Raw genomic sequence first — 8269 nt, forward strand, 5'->3', positions numbered from 1 at the left:
CTTACCCTGTTAGACCCAAGAAAACTTCACAAGCCAAACTGCTGTCTCTGCCTCAGGCTCCCTAACTTCTCCGCTTCCTAGCAATAGCCACTAGGTTGTATGTATGGCATTGGAATAGTCCCTTAGCTAATCTGCAAACTAGACAGTCCACTTACATAGAATGAAGAGCTCTTTTTTTTTCACATAGGCTAAAGATGGATAACTTGTTTTTTTTTGTTGTTGTTTTTTTTTTTTCCCCTTAGGCTTCTTCTTTTTTAATAAAGTATCCAGCACTTGGACAGTGTTCAACAAAAATTGGTCTCTATTTCTAAATAAAATACAAAACATAACAAAATATATTTTTTATGTATGCTGGCTGATCTTCCCTGAACAGTCTCATTTTACACATTTCCTTTGAGAAAAACAATACAAAAAAATGGATATTTAAAGAATTTGCAGTTACAGATAGAAGTGCCTCTCAGAACAGTTGCTCTGAACATGATACCACAATATCAGACAATCCCATGACAACAGAAAAAATAGTTTCAAATTTTATTCAAGGGAAACCTGCAAAAATAGCAATAGATCTTTCCCTGCCTCCGTTGTTTGCTCAGAAACCCAGACTGACCTCAAGGTATATTAAGGGAACACAACCACATAAAATATTTATACATGTCATCTATCTATCTATCTATCTATCTATCTAACTATCTATCTATCTATCTACCTACCTACCCACCTACCTACCTACCTACCTACCTACCTAATGAGAACTAATCTATAATGAAAAGGGAATATTTCTGGATTAAATTTTATTGTGTACCTTAGACAGCTCTGATCCCTTTTAGTGTGTAATAGGCTGTCTTCCGGCAATAAAAAAGATTGCTTTCAGATGTAGGAAAGGTGAGCTTGGACATGGAGCTGAACATAAAGTGGCCGAAGCCCAGTAAGGAAGGCCTTACACACCCTGAAGAAATTCTTGGGAGTCTATTAAGAAACCAATCCATGCAGCCTCTTCAAATATACTTCCTCCTTGTATGGGAAAAGAAAAAAAAAAAAAAAAAAAAAAAAAGAAAAAGAGAAAAAGCTTAAACATTTGTAAAGACACAGGCTTCACTCATCCTCATCTTTGATATTTGAGTTGAGGGAACTCAAATGTCTGCTGGCAAATAGCTCCACAAACCATATTGCCACGTCTCACAGTTGACTCATTAGAATTTGACCCCAGGCTTGCTAAAGAAATTTAAAAGTCCATCGGCTGTCTAACTAGCAAATGGGTCACAAATGCTTCTCATTTTGGAAAGGGAAAGAAAAAAATTAATAAAATATCTGATCTGTTATAAGGCTTTTGAAAAAACAGCTTCTATGAAATGCAAATTTGAGCTAAAAGAATAGGTCTTAGGCTTTACATGTTGTTGTCCTGATGTATTTGCTTACCAAGAGGATATAGCTTCTGCATCTTGTGGAAGCAACAGGAAGTGATTTGTGAAGTATGATTTGTTTGTTCTCATCTGTCACTAGTTTTCAACACCAGTGGTCCCGGCTAACCAAAGTAATGAGTTACCGAGCAATGATAACTCAGGGCTATTTACATATACAATTCAGGTGTCAGTATGTGTCATTTTACTAGGAAAAAGATGGGTTCTTCATGGATTCAACAAATGGACTCCTCTGGAACAAAAGTTGAATAGCCTGGCCATTACTGTATTTGTGCATATTGCTACAGTTGCTTCAGCCTCTGACAACAAGTAGTATCATAATCTACATTTTACAGGCAAGGAGAAATCTGCCCAAGGTCTTTTGCAAAGTCTTGAGTAGGGATGAGAAGGAAACTCTAAACATAATAATCTATTTCCTCCATTGAGGGAACATCCAGAAATATATTTTTTCTAACTTGCAGTAAAGAACAGGTGTTTCATCAATATAAATTGGATAGAACAACCTATGCCAGGAATTACAATAAGTTTCAGGTCCAAAGCCAGTATGAATCATGTCCTGTCTACGGTTGTCAAGATAACATCAGCATCGGGTTTTCTAGCTACAGAAGAGCTCTAAATCTTTCCTTTAAGGAAGTACTTCCTGTCTGGTTTACATATACTCACTGATCCTGCTGAGTAAGTTAGTTATGTTCAGTTTGCCAAAGAAGAGCCGCACTGTTTGAAAATAATTCAGAGAACCTACAGCATGGATGTAACTTCCTGCATGCCAGAGCATGAGAGTTAGAGGCCCATGTGAATAGCAACAACTAGGTAAATGCATTCTAGTAGGAAAGTCCTTTTCAGTGGAATGATCATGAAGATGATGGAAATACTTAAGTTGCAAGGCTGGTTCCCCATACAGTCAGCCCTTACTAAGTCTAAGAACAGAGATGGATTCCTTCAGAGTATTACTCAGTGGCAAGAGGAAGACAAGGGAAAATGTTAGTCTGCTGCTGAATGGGGAGGGTGCCTTGGTGACAGAGGATCCAGAGAAGGCAGAGATACTAAATGCCTTTTTTGCTTCTGTCTTTACTGATAAGGCCAGTCCCCAGGTAGTACAGAGCATGGATATAAGGAAGACTTTCTGCTGGTCAGGGAGGATTGAGTTAGGGATTGTTTAGGCAAACTGGACACCCACAAATCTATGGGCCCAGATGGGATGCACCCAAGAGTTCTGGCAGGGTTATTGCTCAGCCCCTCTCCATCATCTTTGATAAGTCATGGAGAGCAGGGAAGGTGCTGGAGGACTGGAAGAAAGCCAGCGTCACTCCAATCTTCCAAAAGTGCAAGAGGAAGGGCCCGGGATATTACAGGCCAGCCAGGCTCACATCTGTCACTGGAAAAGTGATGGAGCAGCTCATCCTAGAGTCCATCACTAGGTATGTCAAGGAAAAGAGTATCAGGAGAGATCGAGAGAATCAGGAGTAGTCAGCACAGATTCACTATGGGGAATTCATGTTTGATGAACATGATAGCCTTCTACAATGGGATGACTGGCTGGATGGATGAGGGGAAAGCTGAGGGTATTGTTTGTCACCTTGACTTCAGCAAGGCTTTTGACACAGTCTCCCATAGTATCCTCATAGGTGTGGGTTGGATGAGTGGAGAGTGAGGTGGATTGAGAACTGGCTGGATGGCAGAGCTCAGAGGGTTGTGATAAATGGGGCTGAGTTTAGTTGGAGGCCTGTGGCCAGCGGTGCCCCGCAGGGTACAGTGTTGTTCAACTTTTTCTTTGAAGGAAGAGGAACCTCATAAGATGAGATGAGGATACTCACGAGATTCAACAAGACAACTGCAGAGTCCTGCATCTGGGGAGGAAAAACTCCGAACACCAGTACAGGCTAGAGGTTGACCTGCTGGAAAGCAGCATCACAGAGAAGGATCTGGGAGGGTTGACAACAAGTTAACCCTGAGCCAGCAATGTGCCCTCATGGCCAAGAAGCCCAGTGGGATCCTGGCCTGCATCAGGAGGAGTGTTGCCAGCAGGTTGAGGGAGGTGATCCTGCCCCTCTCCTCAGCTCTGGTGAGGCTGCACCTGGAATATTGTGTGCAGTTCTGGGCTCTCCAGTATACAAGGGATGTGGAACTTCTAGAGAAGGTCCAGCATAGAGCAACAAAGATGATTAAGGGACTGGAGCATCTCTCATATGAGGAAAGACTAAGTGAGTTGGGTCTGTTTAGCCTAGAGAAGACTGAGAGGAGATCTGATTCAATATGTATAGACCTGATATAATATGTACATGCCTGAGGGGAGAATGTAGGGAGGAGGAGGTCAAACTCTTCTCAGTGGTTGCCAGTGACAGGACAAGGGATAATGGGTACAAGTTGAAACATGGGAAGTTCCATCTGCATGTGAGGAAGAACTTCTTTACTGTGAAGGTGCCAGAGCCCTGGAACAGGCTGCCCAGAGAGGTTGTGGAGTTTCCTTTCCTCAAGATCTTCAAAACCTGCCTGGATATGACCCTGTGCAGTGTGGTCTAGGTGTCCCTGCTTGAGCAGGGTAATTGGACTGAATGATCTCTAGAGGTCCCTTTCAACCTCAAATATTCTGTGATTATTTGGATGTGAAGGCAGACATTATTCACCTAAAATACATGGGGCAATTTGCTGGTGGAGGAAACAACAGATTTCAGGTATTGGGCAAAGTTACAAGACAGGAGAAGGGCCACATTGCTAGGTTTGAACTAAGGTAAAAAGAATCCTCAAAAGATTCCTTGAACATGGATCCTGGAGTGGAAATAAATTTCCCTGCTACCCTGCAGCCCATTGCTCCTCTCACAACCAGGCACAGCTGCTCAGCAGAACATATATCGAAGAGCAGACAGAAGGAGCACAGACGTGACCAGAAGCATTGCTGCAACAGACCTGGACAGAGGCACTGCACTGGCAACAAATAAGACTGACTTTGCTGCAGGATAAAATGTCACCAGGGGTGGCAATGGGATGCTGCTGCTTATGCATGTCCCCTTACCTACCTATCCACATCACATGGAATATGAGAGGAGACTACTATCACTGATAGTTTGTTAGTGAGAGTAAAAGAATATGAAGTGAGTAAAAAAATATATATTTTCTTTTCACCTCTGGCTTTCCTCCATGTGCCCATATTTTCAATTACTATTTTTTTTTATGCAGAAACTTTCAACCTGTGTATTTGTATAGGCATATACACACATATGTAGTCACAAATGTGCAGTCTTTCAGTTTCTCTCTACTCATGGCCAATTCATAAAATGAAAACGGTTGGAAAGGACGTTCAAGATCATCAAGTCCAACAGTACGCCTTTAGTGCAAACATAAACCCATAATCCAACCGTAATTCCTCTCCTGCTCCTCCATGTATTTATTTGTTTGTAGTTTAGACTGCAATAGTGATGCCAGCTACTACTAGTGAAGATATCCTTTCTAATATTATTTTACTACAGAAAAGGTAATGAAGGCAATGTGATAAGACAGAATAACAGCCTTCTTTTGAGTTTTTTTCATGAAGCATATGACTTTATGCATATTTTCTATCCAAGATAATTGCAAAAACACATCCAAGTTATAAATATGCAAAGCAGCCTCTCTAAAATTCTCCAACTACGAGTCTTATGTGACTCTTTCATTTATTTCAGATCACATTTTGATATTAAAAGAAAAAACACACATGACCTAAAATGAATACACCGCCCTTCATAAAGTTCCCATCCTGGGACACTGGAAGGGTCCCTGGACAGGTACCCTTTCTTCAGATCCAAAACATGAGCTTTTGAACACTGATTCTAATTCTACTACTATATTAACTGTGGCAAAAATATAAATGTAAGTAACTACAGATGCTGAAAATACAGAAGGTGTTTCTGAGGAGTAGTTTCCATTTTGACAGTTACCTTCGAAAACAAGCTGTTTTTACTCTGTATGTAAATTAAATCAATAGAAACTGCATGTGTCAGCTTTGTGTGTACTTTGCAAAGATGTAAATATATAATATATTTATATAATCTACTCACATGGTTTTGTATTTGCTACTTAAAAATTAGCATCTATTTGCATATGAAAGAAGAGATCTGATATGTATGTACAGCCCTATTTTAAAGTCAGAAATAACTACTAGATCATTTATTTTCATCTGCTATACCATGTAAGCCTGTCAATTCTGCTCCAAGCCCAACATGTCTTATTTTGCTATAGTACATCATCCAGGGAGGCATCACAGTCTTTACTTGAAAACTTCAAGACTCTGTCAGTTTATTGCAGTAGTCAATCACTCTCCCCATTAAAAATATATGTAACTTTTCTCATATGGGTTTGTCTGCCTTCGACTTTTCAGTACTTTGATTCTTGCTATGCTGCTCTGTAAAATTAAAGGATCTTTTAAGAGTCCTGCATTTTCTTTTTCTCATAACAGTAGTTGCACACTTCATTCACCTAGGCACCTCTCAATCTTCTTTGCAATAATGCTTAACAAATGAGGTTCTGAAAGTCCAGCACTGGAAGATGCATCTTACAGTTTTTCATCATGCTTTCATCCAACTCTGCACTTCTTCAACATCATCAACATCATGGGAATCAAGTTTGCTGTTACACCCAGCTGAGTATAAAGCTAATTTTATCTTTCACATGCCAATAAACCCTGAACCCCCAGCTATCTTAAAAGTGACAAAACTGAGACACTATATTAAAGAGTTTGATCCTACTCTTCAGAGATCAAGTACTAGAATAAGGACAAAACCAAGCAAAAAAAAAAAAAAAATCGTTTGCTCACAGGCCTAATTCTCATACCTTATAGACGCCTAAATCTCATGCATCTACTTCAGCAGTAGAATACGGTGCAGTGATTCTCTCCAGCATTCAATGGATGTATACTGTGTATTACACAGAATAGCAAAGGTACCATGGATAGTGGATGATCTTCCTTCCTTCCTGCTGAAAAGTGCCTACTGTGAGTAGGACTCTAGGTGTACTGGAGTTCAAGATCATTTCAGACAGATGTTTTAAACAATAGAAGCTAATTGAAACAGGTACTCCTTCCCCCTGTGTCACAGCATTCCCCCATCCCCACAATTCACTGCTCTTCAGCATTCCTTTTCCAGTCTTACTAATTATCCTTTTTAAATTAAAGTCAGGTAGTCACAAATTCCAACACAGAACATCATTATGTAGGAGTCAAAATTAAGAACATGAGGAAATCATGTTTGTACGAGATGTGCTTTATGCAACTCTGTTTATTCCCCGTATGCAGCCACCCACAGCATTGGTACATCCGCACACTGTTTCTCTTCATAACTGTGGCTTCCACCGGGCACTGGAGGGCTGCTAGAGGACCCACTCACAGCTGAGGGATATCACAAAACTCCTACAGAGACAGCAAGAGAGGGTCATTAATCAAACTTGTTAAGCTACTACTTACGCTACTACTACTACTACTATATTACTACTATACTACTTAGGCTATTACTACTACTACATGCTAATATTTTGTGCTGCACCTCAGATTCCTAGAGCAATCACTTAATTTTCATGTCTTTTCTTCATCAGAAAAGAATATTGCAAAGAAGTAGCCCATATGTCCACCAACAGCACTCCTCTGCTTTTTCTATGGAAGTGCTCACACTGAAACTAAACTAGTGACAGCCAAGTCTGGTCTGTGTGTTTAACTTGTATTAACTCCTCACACTGAGCAGCCTTACATTCTTTTTTTTTTCCGCTTGGTCAAAAGAGCCTTTATCTGTTACCACAGCTATGCTAGCATTAGATACCCCAGACTTCTATACTGAGAAAAAGTGATATGCTCTCCCATAATTAAAGGTTGTAACTGTGAATGTTGATCTGTATTTGAATTAAGATTACAGAAGTAACTTTTCCTGCTACATGCACAGGGTTCAACTACACAATTCCAATGTTGCTTGAAAAGTTACTGGTTTGTTGCAATGGCATTGTTTTATCTGTTCATCAAGATCACAAAATCTATGTCCATTTACTCCAGCTGTCAGTACAGGGATACAACAAATACTCTGGATCTCAATATCAGTTTGTAGATGCACTTTCAAATAATTAGCAGTCTGAGTGGATGAGACAAAACCTACACAGATCATAGAGAATAATATAATAATTGTGTCTATGAAAATTCCTTGAACTTTCTCCTCCCAATAGGCATGCTTGCACTTCTGAGTCATTTGTTCAATTTTTTTTTTTTGACAGTTTTACCAAGATTTCTGTCACCAGCACTGCTACCATACTGCTAAGTGGGGGGGGAATCTGAAATCTAATTATATGCAATATGGATATTATGTTCTCATTTGCATAATGCTTCACACTCACAATAATACAGTAGCTGTAAGGGAAATCTTGGGCTCAATACATCATTCTGGAGAGTGGTTTGATTAGACATTCTCAGAAATTTCAGAGGTCACCCGAAGCAGCTTCAGAGAGGTTCCTATCATCACCTAGATCCAAAACAGAGGTCAGAAGAGGACATAGCAGTCAGAAAAGGCAGTGTCTAGTAGAGATATAGACACTTGCTCTAATGTCATCTTACCTGTATAAAGTCAGTGCAGACAGTTCGTAGAAAATAAAGGAAGTACAAAAGGTATTGACCCAAATTCTTGTTCTTTCTATAGGAAAGGAAGACAGGAAAGAGAACTCAAAATATACTCATGCTTCCCTATAAAATCAGATGTAATTGAAAAAAGTAGACTGCAAAGAAAAATTTTAATAATTACCTGGTTTCTATGGTTCTAATCATAAGTTACAATATGTGCCATCTCACCTGTGATCCTTTTTCAGTCTGAAATACTCCAAAGCCTCTAAAGAGTTTAATCTATCATTTA

General features: G+C 39.7%; 1 long non-coding RNA gene across 1 annotated transcript; it reads right to left on the reverse strand.

The window, feature by feature from the left end:
* Positions 1 to 7776: 7776 nt before the first annotated feature.
* LOC112950696 lies at positions 7777 to 8047 on the reverse strand. The gene is made up of 2 exons (XR_003250068.1): positions 7978 to 8047; positions 7777 to 7885 (listed from the first exon to the last, which is right to left on the reverse strand). It is a non-coding gene; the product is annotated as an uncharacterized LOC112950696 (long non-coding RNA).
* Positions 8048 to 8269: the final 222 nt, after the last annotated feature.

Source organism: Nothoprocta perdicaria, unplaced genomic scaffold (genome assembly GCF_003342845.1).
Source record: "Nothoprocta perdicaria isolate Ctin4 unplaced genomic scaffold, notPer1 scaffold_329, whole genome shotgun sequence".
Classification (NCBI taxonomy): domain Eukaryota; kingdom Metazoa; phylum Chordata; class Aves; order Tinamiformes; family Tinamidae; genus Nothoprocta; species Nothoprocta perdicaria.